Raw genomic sequence first — 23,210 nt, 5'->3', positions numbered from 1 at the left:
ATGACTCTTCTTCAGAGCTAAAGGGAAGTAGAAATGTGGTGAAATTTATACCGTTTAAGGGAGGTGGAACAGGTGAAGCTGAATAGATGGCCAGCGATACTTAAAAATAAGTTGTTGTGTTCGTCCACCAATTTTTTGTTATTGGCAAAGATAAAAATCCATCCCTTTGCTTTCCATATGCTTATCAGTTCCTCAATGGACATTTATTTACCTGATTTGTATCGCTTTCTGTACAGCATCAGTTGTAACTTGTTGGAATTCTTTTATGAACGCAGAATTTAAGGCTTGATGACTGAAATACAACTCCTGAAGCTCAGCACAAGTAGTGTGACATGTTGGATCAAACAAGCAGTAGATGCAACATGTTATATTTAAGTATATTAAATAGTGTTGTAAATTAAAGTACGTTTTCTCATTATGTATATATAAAACATCAGATGCAGTTGTGAGATTGAGGTACTTTGTGATCTTACCAATATTTACGCACAAAGGATGCAAATTTTTATTGTTTTTATTTACCTACAGCTGTATTGTACTGTTTTTCTGTACCAACACCAACAATAACATATCAATATAGCACCTTTAACAGAATGAAAATGTCCCAAGGTGCTTCCTAGGAACATTATAAAACAAAGTGTGACACCGAGCCCCAAAAGGAAATGTTAGATCAGATTAATCTTGATCAAATAGGTAGGCTTTAAGGAGTGTCTTAAAGGAGGAAAGTGAGGTGGAGAGGTGGCGAAGTCTAGGAAAGGTATTTCAGAGCCTGGAGTCTAGGCAATTGCAGGCATGGTCACCAATGATGGAGCAATTAAAACTGGAGGTGCATAAGACACCAAAATTAGAGGAGCACAGATATCTCAGAGGGGTTATTTAGGACGGGGTGAGGCCATGGCAGGATTCAGAAACAGGCAAGAATTTCAAAATCAAACTTTGCTTGACTGGGAGCCAATGTGGGTCAGCTAGCACAGGGGTTGCTGTGAGTTACCACATGGGCAGCAGAATTCTGGATGACCTCATTTTTACAGTGGGTAGAATGTGGGAGACCAGCCAGGAGTGCATTGGAATAGTTGAGTCTAGAGTTAACAAAGGCATGATTGAGGGTTTCAGCAGCAGATGATCTGAGACAATGGGTGAAATCGAATGATGTTGGGAGTTGTAAATAGGCAGTCTTGATGTTGACACAAATATGAGGTCAGAAGCTCATCTCGAGGACAAATGTGAGACCAAGGTTACAAACAGACTGGCTTAAACCCAAAGCGATATACTGCTGGAAATCTGTATGGACTCAAAATGTTAACCGTTTCTCTCTCCACAGATGCTGCCAGACCTGCTGAGTTTTTCCAGCATTTTCAGTTTTTATTTCTGGTTTAATGTCAGGCTGTTATCTTTCACCTTTCTTCCTTTCTCTCCTGAAGACATTGATTTAGATAGGTATAATGCCATTAGCACTAACACGAGCCAAATTATTGTACCAAGCATCTATTCTTCAAGCACGTCTGGACATTTAGAGTCAAAGGAGATCAGAGCTGAATCCAGCCTGTCTTCATATAAGCTCTACACCTGTAAATGTTTCAGGAGTAGGAATATAAGTTGATTGTTCCCCCTTTTTATCTCAGAGTCACCAAGGATAATTGCAAATGCCCAACCCCTGTCTTAACTTGAATAAGCTATTTTAGCTCAGAGCAGAGATCAATTCTGAGACCTTCATGTGGTCAACTCACATCATGTGATGCATTTTAGCTACTGAGCTATTGGAGTACTCAGAATAATTTTAGATTTTTGGTCATTGGGATACAATGCCAATCTTGGAAAACATCTAAGCGGGATGTGAGCCAGGATTTTAATATAATGAAGCAAATTGATTAATTGGACGAAGAAGGATAGAAGAATCATAAGAACAAATTCTAAATTAAAAAAATCAAAAGCTAAGCATAATATTTTTCAAAAAAACTTTCCGAGCAGTCATGGAATAGACTGCCACCTAGTGCAACAATATAAATTCAATTGTAGCATTCAAATGGGAATTGGATTGATTCCTGACACAGATGTAGCAAGGATATGGGATTGTAGTAAGAGAAGGGCAGTGGACAGCATTTAAGGAGAGCAACAAAGACATGGGGCACATGTTTGGGTTAAGAAAAAAGATATTTCTAGCTGCATTGGGTTTGTATGATGGAATAAGCTGGATGGGTTGAATGGATGCTTATCACAACTACACCCTTTTTAAGTTTATTCATAAACCACCACTGCTAATAATACATGATCAGCTGAATGATGTGATAATATAACACAGAGGATAATACATGTTCAAATATGAGATAGAAGATGGTTACATAGTTAGGTAAAGCATTATCCAACATCCTTGGAAGTCTTTCATCCAATTCTTACTTCCTAGTGCTCATCTATTTGTAAATTGCTTACAATGGTTGTTGAATTTTTGGTGATACTTTTCAAGAATGAAGTTTGCAAATGTTTATAATATGGTAACGCAGACAAGAGATTGGATATACATGGTATACAAGACCACATGTTCATGCAATTGATGTCATATTAATTTGAATTTTCATCTGAAAGTGCAAGTATCAGCATGAATTATTAGGTTGCATTTTCTAATAGTTTACTGGACTTATACAATTCAGCATACATTTCCCACAGAACAGCATGCCCACTGAGACGCCTGATCAGTTCCACCCAATCCTACCCTGATGTTAACCCATCAGGCACTTCCTGAAAGATGTTAGAAGGTTTGGTGTCGTTGTCAAAGAGCTCAGATTACACCAGTGAAACTCCAAAATTATAATGCAACTTAAAAGCAGTTGTTATAAGACTGGTGTATTCAGAACCAATGTTGAGTCCAGTATTATCTGCAAACATATATTATCATTCTTCTGAAAATGATGATTTGATATCTCATGTGTGATGTAATGGAAGACTTGCACCATGATTGCCTTTGTATCCTCACATAACCTCTGTGATAGGAATAGCCAACGCTAGGAGGACCATTTTGTTGCCGTGATACTAGGAAGTACATTAAAGATTAAAAAAGAAAAAGAAAGACTTATATTTATTATATGACACTTTGGGTAGGATCTTTGAGTCGGCGAGTGGGGGGGCGGGGTCCGCTCCCTGATGCGGAATGACATTGGGCGGAATTCCCGACGTCACCCCGCCCCATTTCAATTTTCAGGTCGGCGGGGGCTCAGCAGAATCAGCTGTGCACCCGCCAACTTGTCAACGGCCTTTTGAGTCCATTAATAAAATAATTTAGGCAATTGACAGGGCTGCCCATCCAACCTTAAGGTTGGCGGGCAGGCCAGAAACCCCGGTGGACTTCAGAAAAAACATGAAACCTCATTCACGGGCGGGATGAGGTTTCATGAAGGTTTTTAAATATTTAATAAAGGTTTGAGTTAAAGTGATGGAGATTTCCTGACTCATGTGACAAGTATCACATGAGGGGACATGTCAGGGAAATTTTTTAACCATTTACCTTAAAAATATTAATTCTGAGCTGATCTCCCTGAGGCAGCACTTAGCCTCAGGGAGATCTGTGTGCTATTTCGTGTGCATGCATGAAAGAGTGCACAGCCAGCTGAGGGAATCCCCCACCCGCACAGGGAGCGCATAGCGCTTCCTGGTGGACATCATTCTAGGTGGACCTTAATTGGCCCGCCTGCTTAAATTGGCAGCGCACCCCCAATCTGGGGCACCGATCGGAGGCGCGCCTCCCCATGTCCGCTCCTGCACTTGCCCCCCGATGGGGGGAAAATTCTACCCTTTATGCCAACGAAGTACTTTTTGAAGTGCAGCGACTATTGTAATGTAGGAAATGCGCACCCAGCAAACTCCCACAAACAGCAATGTGATAATGACCAGATAATCTGTTTTGTGGTGCTGATTGAGATGTAAATATTGGCGGGACACCAGGGATAACTCCCCTGCTCTTCTTCAAAATAGTGCCATGGGATCCTTGACATCCACCTGAGCAGGCAATGGGACCTTGGTTTAACATCTCATCCAATAGACAGCACCTCTCACAGTGCACTGCACCCCCTGTACTGCACCAGAGTATCAGCCTTGATTTTTACACTCAAGTGGGAGTTGAATCCAGAACCTTGTAACTCAAAGACAAGAGAGCTACCAGCTGAGCCATGACTGATATCCACTATATGTGCAAATTGAAAGGGATTTTTGCATCTGTTCATCTAGAACTTACCCCAATATCAATTTGAAAGTATACAACAATTCTAACAGACATTGCAGAATAAAATATGACTGGGAGTGAGCTGCAAGGTTGCGATTTTTGAAAATATTAGAAATTGCAAGAACTGCACTTTAACAGTTTATAGAGACATCAAACCTTCAACACTCAAGTACCGTCTGTGACAGAGGTTTTGGTCACCTGTCTAATTCCTCCCTGCATGGCTCAGTCAAGGTTTGTTTGATATAGCTCCTGTGAAGTGCATTGGGCGCTTTACTGTATTAAAGGTGCTATATAAATGCATGTTGTTGTCGTTACACACTTTAACCTCTAAGTAGATGGAGAGGGGTAGGGCAAAGAGAGGGATATCCTGGTTTGAGCCATATTTTGTTTGAGAGTGTATAACAATAATTAAATTGTCACAATTTTATTTTTGTTATCATCACCAACAAATGATTTTTAAATAACATTTGAATTACAGAATTAGGTTGTGGCTTTTAACTTATTCCATTGTGTCTGTTTTCTTTTTGCAATTGCGATTTTTTAAACAATTTTTCTTTCTAATTCTATTTCTGGACAGCAGCTGTCAATATGCTGCATTACTCATGAGCAACTGTCACACTGACTTAGGAGTATTACACTTCATATTTCAATAACTAGCACATATTATAAGGCAGTAAATAAATCTAAGGATACCTGTGGCATAAACTAAATCATAAAGGCATGAACAGCTTTTTACGGAATCTAACTGAGAACTATTCTAAGTACAGAGGCTGTTTGAAATTTTACATAGTCATTTAAGAACTTGAATTAAATGATTATAGATAGACAATTCTGATCGAATGTCAGTGACCTGAAACATTCTCTCTGCACAGATGCTACCTGATCTGCTCAGTGTTTCTAGCATTTCTGTTTTTAGTTCAGATTCATTATATCTGAGGTATATTGCTTCTGTATACAAGTGCATGTTATAATTGTTGACTTTTTAGAGGTTCGACAAAGTCCAGGAACTAAAAGTTGCAGTTGGCTCTTGTAAGAACTTGTTTTTGATCTGTAGAGAACTCTAGACAAGTTTCCCTTCCCTGAAGGACAACAGCGGACCAGTTGAGGATTTGCAAGAATCCTGCAGCATTCATGATCATTTTCTAGTGCTACCCCTCAGATTATCAGATTTAGTGAATTGAATTTCATAACCTTCATTCATGGGAGTTGAACATTTGAGTTGCCAGGTATCCTAATCACTACACTACTTAATGCATTTTCACTTGGAACTTTAATTGTAAAATATTTTAACTCAAATTACAGTTCAGTGAATATTTGCAAGTGCCTCCAGACATGAAAGGAAGAGAGATGTAACATTCATGGAGAATGACTTTTATATTTCATAGTCCTTGAGCATATGTACATGGTATAAACTGCATTTTTCAGTAACTGAACTTACACTTTCCCTCATAAGAAACAAAGAGATTCAGTACCCTGTACTATAAACAAACTAGGACTGTAATTTTCTTATAATAGTGCTGAAGTTACTGACCTGAAATTACAAGGGACCATTTACTGTGCAGCTGCAATTCTTCCTGAGTAATTAATTTAAAGGGAAACTCCAATCAGTTTACAAATGACACATACAAAATTGTAATGAGAAATTTGCAATGCAACTGATCTTGTCCTGAACATGCTTTAGTTGAATCCTCTCATTGACTTTTACCTTTAAGCTGCTTTCGGGAAGATACTTATTTCACATATAATATGGCTGATATGTTTTTTACAATACATTTTAATTGCTTGCTATTACTGGTTGTGCCTACTGAGCGCAGAACATCAACTTGCATTTATATAATGCCTTTATCGTGGTAAAATGTTTCAAATGTCACAGAGGCATGACACAAAACTGATAACATATAAGGAGGCATTAAGACAGGTGATGAAGAGATTGATCAAAGAGTCAGTTTTAAAGAGCATTTTAAAGGAAGAGGTGGAGATGTTTGGGAGAGAATTCCAGAGCTAAGGGCCTAGACAGCTACAGACAGAGCTGCCAACATTAGAGGGAAAGAAATCGAGGACACGAGACCAAAGTTTTAGGAATGCAGGGATTTTGACGGGTTTTCTGGCTGAATGAGGTTACAGAGATAGGGAGGTGTAGGCGAACTGAGAGCCACTGCAGGTCAGTGAGTACAGGGATAATAGGTAAATGGAGTTGGTGTGGGTTAGGGTGAGCTCAAGCCTATGGAGGGCAGAAGATGTCTGCTGGCCGGGAGAAAATTGGAATAGTAAAATCTGGAATAACAAAAGCATGGAGGAGATTTTGAGCAGCAGATGAGGCAGTGGTTGGGTTGGGAAAGTTACAAGGGTGTAAATTGGCAAGGCTTAAGAGGATATGGAGTCAAAAATTTGGTTCACAACAAACTATGACTCAGAAGTTGCAAGCAGTCTGATTTAGATTGAGACAGTAGCCCAGGAGGGGGATGGAATTGATGAGTGGGGGAAACAATTGCTCAGTCTTCGCAGTGTTTAATTATAGGGGAGATTGAAGTGATGTAACATAGTTAGAAAAAAGGAAAGATTTTAACTTATATAGCATCTTTCACACAACATCCCAAAGCACTTTACAGCCAATAAAGTACCATTGAAATGTAGTCACTGTTGTAATGAAGGAAAATGTTAATAGATGAATATGTAAAATTAGATATTATCAATGTTGATCTGTAAAAGGGTACACCAAATTTCAGATATATTACACATTATATTTAAATAGTTCATTCACAAACACAATCCCACATCTAAATTCTAAACCTTGTACAAAATGAGTTGTGAAGAAGTTCAGTTTGTGATATTTTATGGTCACACCATAGCAATACACTCTATTCTTTTTGTGTAGCAAGTTTCCAGTTTTCAGTGGTCTATAGGGATGAACATTGAATGTTATTTTAAGGGAAAATTGTGGGAAAAATTATATTACAAAATGGCCGGGACAAAGAGTCAATAGAAATCCTTGTGAGCGAATGATGACGTGAATAACAGGGGTGCATAGATCAGAAAGTGACAAGGAGAAAAACTATAATTTACCTGGCTCCTTTTTCACAATGAAAAATACAAAGACACTTGCCAGGAGTGTTATCAGGCAAAGAAAACTCTCAAAGGTTACAATAGGTGATCAAAAGCTTGGTCAAAGAGCTAGGTTTTAAGGAATATTTTCATGGACGAGAGAAAAGTAGAGAGGTGCAGAGGTCTAGGGAAGGAATCCCAGAGATTGGGACCTAGGCAATTGAAAGCATGGCACCAATAGTGTGTTGGTTTTTGAGACAGCCTGATTTATTAACAAAACAAAGGGTGAAGTTCTAAAAGGTTGATGAGGAAGGCTGTTGGGCTGGCCTTCCGTAATTTGGAACTCGAAACACCATCCCCATTCCTCTGCTTTCCCTCTCCCAACACAATTGGACTGGCCCTTGAATGACATCGCAGATTTCACCTGCTCTTACCGACCTGCAAGGACATTTGGATCCTGATCATCGTTCTTGAAGAAGTATTTTTTTTCCAGGGCCCACAGTCTTGCCTTTCACAAGTTTATATCTGCGTCCCTTGGCCCTCAGTCCATCTGATAGTGTCATTGCGTTTAAAAACAGCCGGTGTTCCTGGGTTATTTAACTGCTTTTAGTGCGCAAATATTAAATATTCTAATAGAATATCTCTACTATGTAGAATGAGAAACCGCAATAATCCTGGGGCAATATTCTAGCACCATGTTGCCCATTGTAGGCTGCATTGTTCGACGAGGTTGCTTAATAGACGTGGGCTAAGAATAGGTTTATGTAAAACAATATAAAATACTCACTTTACCGTTTGATGTGCTGCCCGATACCCCAGTGATGATAATTCTCGGCCTTGTCTTTAATTACAACGAGACCTTCCCACCTTCGAATTAAGCACCATAAGTAATTTCAAGCCCTGTGACGAGACAGCCAAGTTACAGGCCCACCGAATTAGTTTTAGACCGCTTGTACTCCCCAGTGAGTACATCTATTAACATTATAATCTCAAACACTGTTTTTCATGTATACACTATTGTCACTAAATCAACTCCTCCGAGTCTACAGAGACACTGACCCATGGCAATTCAGCGAAAGTGTAATTATCTCTGTGTAACTTGGGATAGATTTAAGAGATTACATTTCAACTAAATCTATATCAATGCTAATTTTACAAGACTCCAGGTGCTAGCCACTAGGAAATGGCGCACTTGCCCAACAGACTGTTTTAGAAACGAGGGGAGCTTGCTGTGTATCGAAGCAAGGGAAATGATGCCCCCTCTCAAAACAAAAATTACACATATTTTTCCACAAAATAGGCTGGTATAATGCAAAGTACAACAAAAGCACGCATGCTGAATTAGCATTATACAAAGGATTTTTCCCCAATTCTCTTCATATTCTCTCACTGCTCAATGTTTAATGGCTGATCGTTAATGACAATCAAAAATAATGGAACCACTGATCGGAGTTAGAAGGTGTGAAAAGCTTTAATGAGACGATAGTTCACAAATATAATATCTAAGGAGTGTTTCTATTCATTTTTTTTCAAATGTCTGAATTAAAATGGCCTCTTGTGTGCTTGGATTCAAGCCACGAGTCTACATTTGTTCTGTATTTTCTCTCTCTCTGTCTCTCCACACCCCACCCCACCCCCAACCCAAGAACCACCACCTCTCTCTCCAGAGGTAATTAGAAAGTCTTGCTGTCCTTTTAAACATGGACCGCGGTTCGACAGCTTCATGTGAAGCCAGTGCTTCCCAGGTGAGTAAGAATCATAGAAACACTACGGTAAAAAAAAGAGTTCAGGAGATTGGGATCTTAAACACTCTACCGTGCATCCATAATTGATTTTCCAAAAAAAAACCCAAACCCCACACTGTAGGTCGAGAAGCGGGAAACAATGAGCGACCGCTACATATTTCCATAACATATCCAATAAAAACTTGTTACATTATGGGGCATTTGCAAGACTTTTGGGAATGCATTATTCTCGTTAAAAAGTGAATGTCTCTGAATTGTCAGTGATAACTAATAAAAAATAATGTCACAAAACAAACAAACGAATCAGATAATACGAGGACTGAACAATTCGTCACTTTATGTTGACTAAGTTGGATCAAAGTCGGAGAAATAAAGCAAGAATACGACATGCCTGATTTAGCAGCAGAGATTTATCAGCACAACAAGGGATTTTTGTATATAAATAATTGACGGAATATTTGAAATAATTCAAGGGAAGGAAGTAGCACGAAGCAATTCGGGCCAATAACAGCGACAAACCGTCCGGAAAGGGAACACATGAGGGAAAGGTACAATTTACATTTTATGCGTTTTCGTCTGGATGACAACTATTATAAAGTAAATATCGTGAAGATAATTGAAATGATTACTTCTCGCAGTTTTAAAAGTGAGGGGATGTAAACAGAGCGACAGCAATTGCGGAAATCCGTAGCTGTATATAATTTAAATTTACATTATACCGTTGACTTGCTTCTCTCTCTCTCATGCATAATGTCTTCAAAAAATCTTCCGCTGTAACAAATTTAGGAGGTTGAACTTGTTACATTATTCATTCCAAGTATTGTTCCCTCGTAATGGCTTGCCTAAAACACGAAGCGGTTGATATAAATGCTTTTGGATGTGACAATTCATTCCACGTTATATAAAAATGCGTTGAATAATGCGGTGGGAAAATTGGACTTGCTGATCTCCTTTTTTGACGTAACGGGAACCAGTACATTAAATAAAAAAATCAGAAGTCGACCAATAAAATCTTAAACCAGCTAATGTTTATATATTTTTTTAAAAAAAAGCCATCTGGTAATTGACTTGCTTAAGATCTTTCCTTAATTATGCTTTTAATTAAAGATAATTCAAAGCACTAGACCACATGAAGGGCAATAATTACAAATTACATTACAAAACCAACAGATGTAGACAGTATCTGCTGGGAAAGAGGAAGAAAAGGTGTCGGAATAAAAATTGACCAGAAAGCAAAGTTAACGATGAAGGAGTTGGTGCGCCCAACTACCTTGAGAATACAGGGGACATTTCATTATGCACAGTGTACGGAGACTTTAAATCTTCTGTCATGACTGTTTTCATATTTCTTTGACATATATTGATTCGGAGGCAGCTGCAAGGCTTTGTCACAAGAGAGAAGAGCAGTCAAAATATATTAGCTTGATGGCATAACTTGAACAGGAATACCGAAGCCAGCAACATGACAGTCAAACACATGACCAACTCCTGGTCACCCTATAGAAGCGAAGAATTGGACAAGAAACCCCTTTTCTTTGTACTGCTATAGGATTGGGCAACACACGCCTATTTTATATATAAAACATGTTTTTGCGCTACCATAGCAGCATATCAGTGCAATTATCTTTAATGGAAAGGTTTTTTTTACAGTTCCAAATTGGATTTCTCGTGATAGAACCATAGAATAATACAGAGCAGAAGGAGGCCCATCGGCCCATCGTGCGTGTGCAGGCTCTTTGTAACAACTATCCAATTCATCTCACTCCTCTTCTCCACAGCCCTGCAAGGTGTCCCCTCCCACTCCCCCCAGTCCTACAAATATTAACTTTTGATATTTTTTGATGTAGTTCGCATCTGCTTTTCATTTTTCTCTCCAAGAAAGAACATTTTGAATAACATTTGATTAAACAACATGCCGGAAACGTATGACAAGATTGGCCAATGCTTCATGTCTTTCAACTCCGAAACAAACCAGGTTGAAATGCTGCGGATACTGGAAATCCGCAACAAAAACAAAAAATGCTGTAAAAACTCAGCAGGTCTGACAGCATCTGTGGAGAGAGAAACAGAGTTAACGTTTCGAGTCGGTACTCTGAAGAAGAGTCACACGGACTCGAAACATTAACTCTGTCTTTCTCTCCACAGATGCTGTCAGACCTTCTGAGTTTTTCCAGCATTTTTTGTTTTTGTTTCAGCTTGAAATGTAGATTGTTAGTCCACAGAAAATGTCTACTCTTTCGCGGCAGAAAGAAATAGCCGATTTGGTCAGCTACACTACAAGAGAACTTTTTTTAAAATTACAAATGGGTCCTGTATGTCCGAACTTACATACAAGGTGTACATGATTACATAGAATAGAATGTAATCTATGAATGTTGCATACGGCAATAAAATGAAGTATTGCATATAACAATGTCCATAACGCTTCCTAAATTGCACCACTAGTTATTTGTAAGGCATCTGATCAAATCTACAGCTCCGAATTGATTTCGAGCTGTTCTATAGCGCATGAAGAGCTGAGAACACCAGTATCATTCTGAAAAGTGAAACCTGAGCAATTTCTGCCACCCACAGTGATGCACCTTTTTTTCGATGTTTTCTCTATCTCACAATTGTTACGAGGCAATGTTGCAAGACAATAGTTTGTTTCCAGTGTTTAATGTCAATCTCAGTTGAAATTGCAGTGGCTATTACAAAAAAAATGGCAGGCCAAAAAAAAATCCGAAGCTCTACAATAATTTGGACTTTCGTTTTATTTCATGCTCGCTTTCTGGAAAGTGCTTCACATCATCCTGGGACTAATAAAGAAATAGCTTTACTTTCTAGTGAGTTGTTTTGTCAAGAGACTCAAGCTGACACAATAGTACATGATCTAACTGGCAATGAAATTTCAGTTTGATTGTCACATTGCGGAGCTACTCCGATGAAAGACAATTTAAGACCCAAAGCAAACCTTTCCAGGAAGCACAAAAAATAATTTAACAGTGTTAGCCTGTCTGCACTTATTTTCTGCACTTTAATAGCAGAAGGTACGATGATAGCGCATTGTCACAAACTTTAGTGCAGTTTTCATTCCTTCACTTTTTCCTGATACAGCAAACATATACATTTAATTCCAGTATTTTGCTTGTTTCTATTTCCTTAAATGTGCTCAATGTAGTTACAACTGACGTTTAATTTAATTTGGTATAGTTAAATCTGAAAATATCCATTCCAAGTAATTTGCTCGCGCAGGCACTAGATTTCGTTGCCAAACGTTTGCAGCAATAATAAGGTAATAAATCAGAACCTGAAAAACCTTGTTAGGTGTAAATCGAAGTATTGCTATTAGTAACAACGGAAGAAAAACTCTTCTGTCTGACCCAGTAGCCAGGGAGTGATTTACTTCGTGCTAGAAACGTCTTTTCGTCCAATCCAAAAGCACAGAACTTCTCTTAATGTTATAACTAGCTGAGTACAATTTAAAATTAATAAATTATCCAAGATTAAAATCTTATTTTTAATGCTGCGTGTGCTTTAAAAAGTGCTTCATATGGGTAAGTGTCCCTCTCCAAGCGAAATCTTTAATTGTGCTTTCGGTCAGTGCATAGGTTAATCTCAGAATTGAGATTTACTGTTGCGAACCAACTGGATGAAGTAAAGTGCCAATTATTAACAGATAATTATATCTATCTATAATATATATATTTCATAGAGGGAGCTACCTGTTAATATTGACACAGCATCTTTTGTGTGCAGAATTATTGATATCTCTATCCTTAAACAGTACTTTTGGGAGCTTTGCCCAAAGATCTCTTGTTCCCACTGCTTTGTTTGTTCTATATTCGGCGTTATATGTATGAATAAAATTTATAGTTCGAACGTACAGGATGTCTTCCAATTTGAACTGGAGAGAGATAAGTGTATATTGAATTTTCTTTCTCATACAGAGTATACGATCTACCACATTTCACTTTCTGTCATTGATAAATACATTCAAAACACGTAACCGATTACAAAGCTTCTAGGTAACTCAAAATTGTACTTGATGGTGCTGTCTTCAAGAAACCTTTTTGGCGATATCAAAATTAATTTGTCATTTTCCGTTGTCGATCACAATGGCTGGCTAAATTTTTTCAAAGTACAAACTGAAAGAACTAAAGACAAACACCGAAATGACGAGCCATCTGTTATTGGCTCACTTCACAGGGAAAAAAAAGTGACCATTTTAAATGTCACATTACGTTCAACAGGGAGCCTATACTAATCTTCAGTTTAGAATTGAAATAAGCAGTGGGATGGCGGAAATGCAGAAAACAAAACTATTTCGATTGCATAACTGCCAATGTTTTCGTTTTTTGGCACTGGTTTATCTATAATTTCAAGGAATGTTGACTGAAAGCAAAAAAAAGGACGCAATATTATTTGTTTATGAACATGACGTTTACTAAGCAAACCTTTTTCAATTGCCACAAACACTTTTCGATTCCGTCCACGTGCTCTGTGGCATTTATTGAAATTCAGTCATTTTGTAAGAGAGTGACAAGGAAATGGAATGTTATGCTCTTGGGGTTTCAGCTGTTGTTGCACTAAATAAACTAGGCATTCTGACTATTCAAACCATTTTAAACCCGATGAACTTTAATTTAAGGCTGCACTTGTACTATCCTATTGTGGTCACGGTTCATGCAGATTTGCGTTATTCTAGATATTAATCCAGTAATGGCTTTACAACACTAGCTACAAGTGTTATTAAATTAGCCTTAGTTTAAACAGTGAAAGAGATGCGATTACAGCTCATGAACTTGAAACAATCCGAGGCCAACATGAAACTGGGAATGCACATTCTGCCCTTGAAATATTGCATTTGGCACATTATCATTTTCTCAGACATATAACGTGCAGTTGTGCATCGTGAGCTTCTAGAACTCTCTAGGATTCTGACTGAAAACAGCATAAACTTATCAGGAATAAACCTGCAGGCGAACAGTTTGACAAGGAACTATTTTCTGTGATCAGAAGATGGGAAGCCTTTGCAAGAAAACTAAAATCGAAGGAGTGTTTTTCTTTAAATCACAGGGGACTTTATGGTAATGATTGCTTTCCCTGAAAAATACAGGCCCCTCATATTTTAGTTGTAATAACCCCTCACCCCTAAAGCACCCCCCTAGAGAATATAATATACATGTACACGCAATAGGTTTATAATGTAAGGTGTTTAAGTTTCAGGATGCAATATTAATGCAGAGATCTGTGTTTATACCTAACTGCCACGGTAAAGTGTGCTTCACGGAACTTCGGTGACATAAACTCAGTTTCTATGAGGGGTTGTATGGGGTTGGGGGGGGGGGGGGTGGTGGGGGGGGGGGGAGGGTGGAGGAGGGAAACAAATTATCCCATTATCAGGAGCCCACTGGGCTCATTAACATCTTGTGTGTGTGGACGGATCGCACTCGTCTCCCCCTCCGTTACGACATAATCATTCATCTCGCCCTCTGACACTCACTTGCTGCAAACTGTACACCTCTTTGGAATGTACAGTTTATTTAATCCTCCCACACCCCGGCCAAACCTGCACTGGTTCTGGAATTGGCATTTACTTGATCTGAGTAGCCAGCTACACCCCCCGCACCACCCCCCCGCCCCCCCCCCCCCCCCCCACCACCCCCCCCGCCCCACCGGTAACATCTCTCTCTTTTTTAAATATTTTACCATTTATACGCGTAATCTTTTATATTTAGGCATGTGGGGGCTTCCCATTTGTGAAGAGATTTGCTGATACTTCGTGCACAAGAACAGTAGCGAAGACACACAAAACAGTGGAGGGACAGGCAGGTACCCACAGAATTAACTGAATTACAACACCTTTGAGCGTTGACTGCATTCTGAGCAACAACCCCTCTCCGGCTTAACTTCGTGCTGCCCCCCCCCCCCCCCCCCCCCCCCCCACCCCTTCCCATCTTCCATGTAGCCTATTTCACAAAAGTTCCTACGGCTGTTTTGTTGCACAATACGTCCCCGGGAGAATCACAGGGGCTAAAGAATGGTCCATGGTGGAGAAAGGAGGGTGTTGAAGTTACGCAAACGTTCGGCTACAAGCCATGTCCTCGCTCTCTGATGTCTTCTGTTCCGAGGGTAGGTAACAGATGGCAAAGACAGTCACCAACAATCCTGAACACATTGTGACTTGCAACTGAGAGTGAAATATTCAGTGGCATTTAAATTAAATAGACTCTAATGCTTCAGAAATACTAATTACGCTTTCATTCAACCTTCGCTCAATAAATCAACATTTAAAGATGGGATGATACTCCATTGGTAAAAAGAGGGCCATTCTGCCCTTTGTAAATCGATGCAAACAATGCATCCATTCTTACACACACACACACAAAAAACACGATGGGACCTCCAAACATCTGTCCAGCTCGCCACTTGAAGGAACGCCAGCCTTTCTAATTCGCCAGCGCAACCTGACTTTTTTTTAAAATTATAATTTGAACTTTAAGAGAAAGAGAGAAAAAAAACCCCCAGAAACCCCGAATCCAGTTTCCCGGACAGAAAAGGCTTAGATTTATTTTTACGCCACTCGTTGTGATCATTCTTGTCAAGCACCATTCTAACTGACGAATTTGTTACCGACTTCTGTCTGCGGAAGAAAAGAGCGAAGTATTTCAAACCCTTGCCACGTTGTGTTGGGAGCCACTATACAACGGGACGCAGCCACACAATTTTTTTCTGTTTCTGAAAGCCACAGGGAAATGGACTCCATGCTTGACTAACAACAGTTTTTTTCTTCCCGCTATACATATGTAAAGGAAGGCCAATAAAACGCACGGATAAAGGCTTTCGCTGCTAGGAAATCTCAGCCAGACAAAAACCTCCACTTGTGATTCTTCAAAGCTCCCCCAAAGCTACCAGTTTACCAAAGAAATTCACAGTCAATACCTCTGATTGGAAAATAAATAGCTTGTGGATATAAAAAAAACCCAGCCCCATTATCACGCTGTGAATGCAGGTTTACATACAACAGCTTTGCTTGGGTAGTGAGAGAGAGAGAGAGAGAGAGGCAGAGTCCGCTTGGATAAGATAGAGAAAAAAACCTAAAGCGAAATAAGTTGCACTGCTTCGAAAGCGAATTGAAATAACGAGTGAATCTCCCTTACAGAATATTGTGCCGACCCTCAATCTGACCCAATCCAAGTTGCCAGTTATTGTAAGTGTAGGTGGAGTTGCTATTGACAATTGAAACAATTGTAAATGTAACCTTAAAAACAGGTGATATCTCCAGCAGATCGAATTAACTTTTACTGCACTATTTCGATATCAATAAGCTAATGGACCCACTGAGAAGTGGAGAACGGGCGGGTGTAAGCTCGGACACGAAAGCCACACCGTACCCAGACCTCACTTTGCAGAAATGGAGCGATTGCTTATTGTGCCTGTCACGGGTTGGGAAACTCTGACCATTCTATGCATCCTTGATAATCCCAACAGACATTAATTCTGGAACACATATTAGGAGTTTTTTTTGTTGTTGTTGAAAGATTTCAACTGGAAATTTTGAACACATTCTGATCAGCCAAATCCTGAATCTTTATTGTATTGTTTTAAAATGTGAAACACAGCAGTTATAGTTGCCCTTGAAGATTGCGCTATCTCTGGTAAAAAATGAATTTGAAATTCAAAAATGTAAGGACCCAAATACAAGAGTTCGCTTGCGGTCTTCCAGCATTGAAACGACGCCGCCTTGCTAATGAACACCGTTAATGAGTTGATCCTTAATTCATCTCTGACATTGAACAGGATCAAATGAAACCATTTTGTCTGTCACACTGAGATTTTTTTTTATTTGCCAACCAGCTATAGTTCATAGATAACAACTCCAGGCAGGTTGTAATAAGACAATTTAATATTTAATTGGTAATCCTGCAAAAGACATCACCCCGTTTTATGTGATTTCGAAGCCAAGCACGGCATTGTTTAACATGCAATTTATAGTTCTTTTAACACTGTCTTTATTAGTGTAGTCAGGGCCATTTCCACAGCTGCAGCACTGAACGCTAATTGAAATTAAAGAGAGTTTCAGTTTGGTATTTGCATCTTCAGACTCCTTTTTGCCATTAATTCATACAAGTAGTTCCAACAATATACAGGTCAAGGTCTCTGATGGTTCTTCAAGTCCGTTTAGATAAAGACATGCTCACTGAAGTACACCTGTCATTGAAACTCCATTGAGTTTTGGACAGACTCCTCCCTCTAAAAGCTCGGCCAAACGATTAGCACAATTTAAACTATAGTTTTTTTTTGCAAATCTGGTAATTCAATCCAATCACTCCGGTGGTCGAGCAATGGACATGTTGCTTCGCAAGGAATGATTGAGACGCCCTCTAGCGGTTTAGCAGCTCGCCAACATAAAATTTTTGGTCATTTATAAATAGCCCGTAATTGGTATGTTAAAAAGTTAGAGGGGATTGCTTTGCATTGCAGATAAACAGCGGAAATAAGATTACAAAGAAAACTACATTGACATGAAACTGAAGTTACTTCGATATACAAATGGTAAATCTCTGATGTGGACAAAGAGTATTTCCTATTGTTCAACTTTGCGTTTTATCCTTCAAAAGCAGAGATGATAAAAACAAATTAATGTTAACGCGTGTTTGTTTGTTACAGTTAACAAGATCAGCCACCATCCAGGCACTGTATTAGATTCAGCATCGTTGCATCATGAAATACAGTGAACAGAGTTAGTTCGCCTTAATAATATTCCGTGGATACGCTATTTCTTCAGGACAATCGCTGTCTTGTGATAGATAATTCACAAAAATTGTAGTTCCGCTGAAACCCTCCAATTTCTGCTGTTCATTTCGTTTGTTGACTCTGAACAGGTTAGCTAGTGGCCTTTAATTAATTCAACATCTAACCCTTGTTTAGACCACGCCAGCCCTTTGCTTATTTGCACCGTTTGAGTCTAAGATTTTCCCAAATAAACAGGGAGATGATTTACTTTCCCCGGTATCTGTTTGGAAGCGGAGGAATGTGAGAGGCGGAACCACTGTGCCGGTGTCTAGATGGGTTGAAATTACGCTTCAGTTCCCTCTCTCGTTGCGTTTTTCTTAGAATTTCAGTGCTTATTTAGGAGAAATAGAAAGCAGCTCCAGGAGGGGAAAAAACAAAGGCGGTTGTTGAAAAAAAAATACACGCCCGACAGAAACATGAGGCTTAAACTGCGCTGAAATGTCACCGCGACCGCTGGCAAAATGGTTACTAACAAGGAGAAGGGGCAAATTGCGTTTTAATGAACGTAAAAGCCAGTTTGTGGCAGTAATATAGGCAATGTGTGCAAAGGGAAACGAAATGGTTGGAGCGCGGATTAATGATTAATATTTGGCGTGATTGCACGGAAATGGCACGATTAGACCGACCTAACCACTCCAGCCAGTTGAATGGACAAAATTGTTCGATTTAATTTTTATTATTCATTTACGGGGTGTGGGCGTCGCTGGCTGGGCCAGTATTTATTGCCCATCCCTTATTGCCCCTTGAGAAGGTGGTGGTGAGCTGCCTTTTTGAACAGCTGCAGTCCCTGTGGTGCAGGTACATCCATCCGCAGTGCTGTGGGATTGCCATGTCTGCCACCGGGAGATTTCTGAACGCCCCTATAAATTGACGTCTGTGCCCTTAAGTGAAAATTAATCAGGAGCATTAGCTCTTAATTGAGCTATTTCAACTAGCAAGTGAAGGATGGTTTCCTTTTCTTTAAAAAAAAAGTTAGTTATCAAACATTCTTCTAGAATGGCCAACCGCTGGTGGAGATGAAGCTGAGGAACTGCCAGTATCTTCCATTCTGTAGTGATGCTATGCCATTCTTCTGCTGACCTAGGAAATTAGGTGCCTTATCACACGCCAAGGTCAAATCCGAGGTTATATCCGAGGCCAAATCAGCAGAACGTGTTATAAAAACAGAAAATGCTGGAAAAGCTCAGCTGATCTGACAGCATCTGTGGGGAGAGAACCATAGTTAATGTTTCAAGTCCGCATGACTCTTCTTCAGAGCTAAAGAGAAGTAGGAATTTGATGGATTTTATACTGTTTGAGAGGGGGTGGAGCAGGTAGAGCAGATAGAAGGTCAGGGATAGGTGGGAGCTCAGGAGAGATTGATAAAGATGCCATGGACACAAAACAAAGGGGGTGTTAATGGCAGTGTTAAAGACTAAAGAAGGTGCTGATAGTGGCATGAAGGTAAACTAGCAGAATATGTTAATAGCAGAGCAAAGGTCTGCACACTGTGAAAGCACAACATAGAAACAAGTGACAGAAGACCCTGTGTGGGGTGGGTTGAGGAAAAAGGATAAAAAATAATAAATAAAAAAAAACTCTAAAAGAGTGGATTAAAAAGGGCAAAGATGAAAGAGAGAGTTCATGGTCTGAAGTTATTGAATTCATGTAGGTCACGTTGCCTCCCCCATACCTCCAGTTCACAGAACATTAGCATCACCATCAGTTATCATGCAGTTCTTCAAAAAAAATACAACATTCAAAAATTTAGCATTCAGCAAATTTAACTATGAAAGTTTTTGGAATATCACAAACACCCAGTAGGGTTAGGGTAGTTGTTGACTGAAGTGTAGTCTATAGTCTGATGTGATTTATGTGATAGCAGGTCATTCCACTGCATTCCACTAAATCCTAAATGTGACCATATGTAGTGACACTTATTACAAAATAATTGGGTATGCATTTTTAAAAAATCTTGGAATATGGGTATTTCTGGCAAGGCTGGTATTTATTGCCCATCCCTAGTTTCCCTTGAGCAGTTGGTGATGGGCCTTCTTCCTGAGCTGTTGAAGTCGGTGGGGTTGAAGGAGTTCCTTCAGTGATCTCCAGGATATTGATTGAGCTAATTGATACAAAGGAGCACAGAGGCTTCAAAATTATTTTTGGAGGACTGACTTTTGGGCTTATTGCTTTGTTTACTTACTAATTTTCTGTTCAGCTTGAAAGTGATGCATTTTATATTTCCAATTCCGTTCAGTTAAATGCAAGGAGTTTAGTTTCTTTATTTCCAATTGATGCTTTTTGATGCATTTAAATGCATTTGGAAGGCACATGATATAAATGTGACTGGCAGTGCATTAAGATGTTCCATCTCTAATACATGGGAATAGAACTCAACTCTTCGATTGCATGCAAAAACAGAAAATGCTGGAAAAACTCAACAGGTCTGGCAGCGTCTGTGGAGAGAGAAACAGAGTTAACGTTTTGATTCTGTATGACCCTTCTGCAGAGCTCAGTTTTTCCAGAATTTTCTTATTTTGTTTCAGATTTCCAGCATCCACAGTATTTTGCATTTATATTTGATTGTATGGTTTGGATTTCAAATATCAAAGTAAATCCTATGAGCTACATATCAAATGAATTGACCCAGTTTCAGTTCTATGCTTTCTGACAAATTCTAGCAAGCAATATACATATTAGAAGTAGGAAGGCTCACACCAAACCTTGGATAGTTCCAGGTAGTAGACTCGTTCAGAGCTCAAGAGGCTTTTCTTCATACACATTGTGCTGCTAACTCTGAAAATGGTGAGTTCTAGGTATATAGAACACTTTACAAAAGCTACTTGGATACAACCAAAGTCCCAGAAGGAGACAAAAATGTTTCTGAAATTGTTGGATAATGAAGATTTAAGGATTTAATTTTGCATAATTCTTTAATCAACTCTGGAGTTACAGTGTGTCCCAAGTGGAGCCATTTTATGCTAGTGTAAATAATTCCTGCAAGTTCCCCTCCAAGTCACACACCACCCTGACCTTCAGTGTCACTGGGTCAGAATGCTGAAACTCCCTCCCTAACAGCACTGTTGGTGTGCCTACACCACATGGACTGCAGTGGTTCAAGAAGGCAGTTCACCAACACCTTCTCAAAGGCTATTAGGGATGGACAACAAATGCACCAGCAACACCCATGTCCTATGAATGAATATAAAAATACTTATTATTAAATTTTAAGTTCAGATAATATCAGATTGACTCTTAAACATCCATTATGAGATGTATATTCAGAAAATAGGAATTGCTAGATGAAATAAAAACTAAGGTCAATCTAATTCACCTTCTACCATTCGGCTATTTGCATTAATATGTTGATAATGGAGTTGTTGACTAATCATGCCAATCAATCTCGATCAGTTAGTTAACAACTGGTACAGAAATTAGAAATAGTATTAAGTTTGTTTCTAAGTGTACATGGTGTTAAAAGACAGTATAGACATTACACTGAAAAGTTGCAAGGGTTCCTTACAAGTATGTTGTGAGTTATACATAATTTTCCTATGGGGATTGATTAAACAGATGAAGTTTCCTCTAAACTAAACGAATTGAAGCCAATGGTGCACACAATCAGTTACTGTGACTATTTAGCAGTAAGTCTTGGAATATTGGTTGTAAGCTTTGCAGCTTTCATTGACCAGTCCTTGTTCTTCCATCTAGTTTATTTCCTAGTGTTCTAGCTTTTCATACTTCTTCTCATTTGATGTGATGGCGGGTGTGGGGTGAAAAGCACAACTGACGCCCTCCAAGTTATGTTGCAAGTTGAAAATCTTACTCTAAGGGCTAGGGAAAAGCTCTGTACATCTTTGTTAGGGTGAGAAACCTACCATCTTTGCCAAGTATGTCCTACATGTGACCTTTGCCCCACACCAATGTGCTTGACTCTTTCCTGCTCCCTGAAGTGGCCAAATGAACCCACTCCCTTGCACCAAACCACTATAAAGAATAACAAGCTGCTATGTTTCAAGAAAAATGTGCTTGGTCATGATGCGCCAGCCATCATGAGGAACAGTTGAACCTTTTCCTGCTTGTCAGTTTTGTATGTGCCTATGCTAGCAATCTTTCTAGTTTTGAACAAGTGCCTATCTTTTATTACTAAGATGCCCAACTGGTTAACTTTCACCTTTTAACTGTTAGCTTTCATTGGGCTGAACAGCATTAGATGGCGAATGTACATTCAGGCTTCAAATGCTTGATAGAGACTAAATTAGAAACAAAGAAAGAGGTTGATTTGCCATTAGTTTGTCTAGATATCGCAGCTTCCACATGAATGACCAGGAATTAGTTTTGTAGTGGCTTAGTTGACGTGAGAATCCATTAAGTGCTAATGGAATGGTGAAACGAAACCTGCAAATAAATTTAAATAAACATCTTTCCAAGAAAATATTGGGAAACTTGATGTCAAGTCTTTTTTTCTACAGGGCTCACTTAATGAAAATTCACTGCGCAAAGTTTATCCTTTGATATTGAAGCAGTCAGCCAGAATGCCATCTCATTTTTCTGCAGCGAGTTCTTTGATAACTGGTGAGTCCTATTTTTGCTGGGAATGAACAACTGAGCATTGAACAGTGGATCCAAGATACAACTGGCTGGGGATCTTGATTTTTTTTCAGGTGAGGCTTCCTGAGCTGTTGTTTACATTCAGCATCAACAATGTGATGGGCCTCATAGTAAAAGGTTGATTTTTATTGTCACGCTTCCTTACCTTGAGATATTCTATAATTACACCAGATATACCCAAATATAATATTTGCAATGACTACCTATCTAGCTCAAAATGGGCAGCATTCCTGTTCAATGCGTCATCTTCCAAAGTGAGTCAGGTTGAGTCTCTCTATTGTACACAACACAATGCAAAAATTGGCCATGATACCTGCTTTGCCTCAGAAATGGAATAATGTCAGGAGCCAAAATTTACATTTAACAACTTTTAATTCAGAAAATTAAAACCTGCTAAATTTCATGATTGCCAGATATTTGGAGAGCATAATACCTGCAGATATCATGAATAGTGTTTTGTGTCACTCCTCATAATCCAGTTACACTTAATTATCTGTACTGAGCAGTAAACTGGTACTTTGTGATGAAACTTTGGTATGGTACAGAGTGGAGGATATGGGGTGTGCTTTGTAACCGACCAAACTCCATATGGTGAGAAAGTCTGAGCTACTTTTCATGCATCTATGACCATCCGGTTTAATTGCAATATTGACAGAGTTCTACTGTTTAGGAGCAGGATCCCCCTACGCTGGAATTCAGTTGTAGGTCAACCATGATCTCATTGCATAGTCAAACAGGGTTCAGGGGCAAACCAGCTGCATTCCTATTTCTATGTTCATAGGATTGGTCATGGAAAGTCGAAGGGGAGAAAACGCTTTGATAAAAATGAAAGTCTTACACTGTAGACA

The sequence above is a fragment of the Carcharodon carcharias genome, chromosome 10, assembly GCF_017639515.1.
Source record: "Carcharodon carcharias isolate sCarCar2 chromosome 10, sCarCar2.pri, whole genome shotgun sequence".
Classification (NCBI taxonomy): Eukaryota; Metazoa; Chordata; class Chondrichthyes; order Lamniformes; family Lamnidae; genus Carcharodon; species Carcharodon carcharias.
This window is presented reverse-complemented; position numbering follows the sequence as displayed.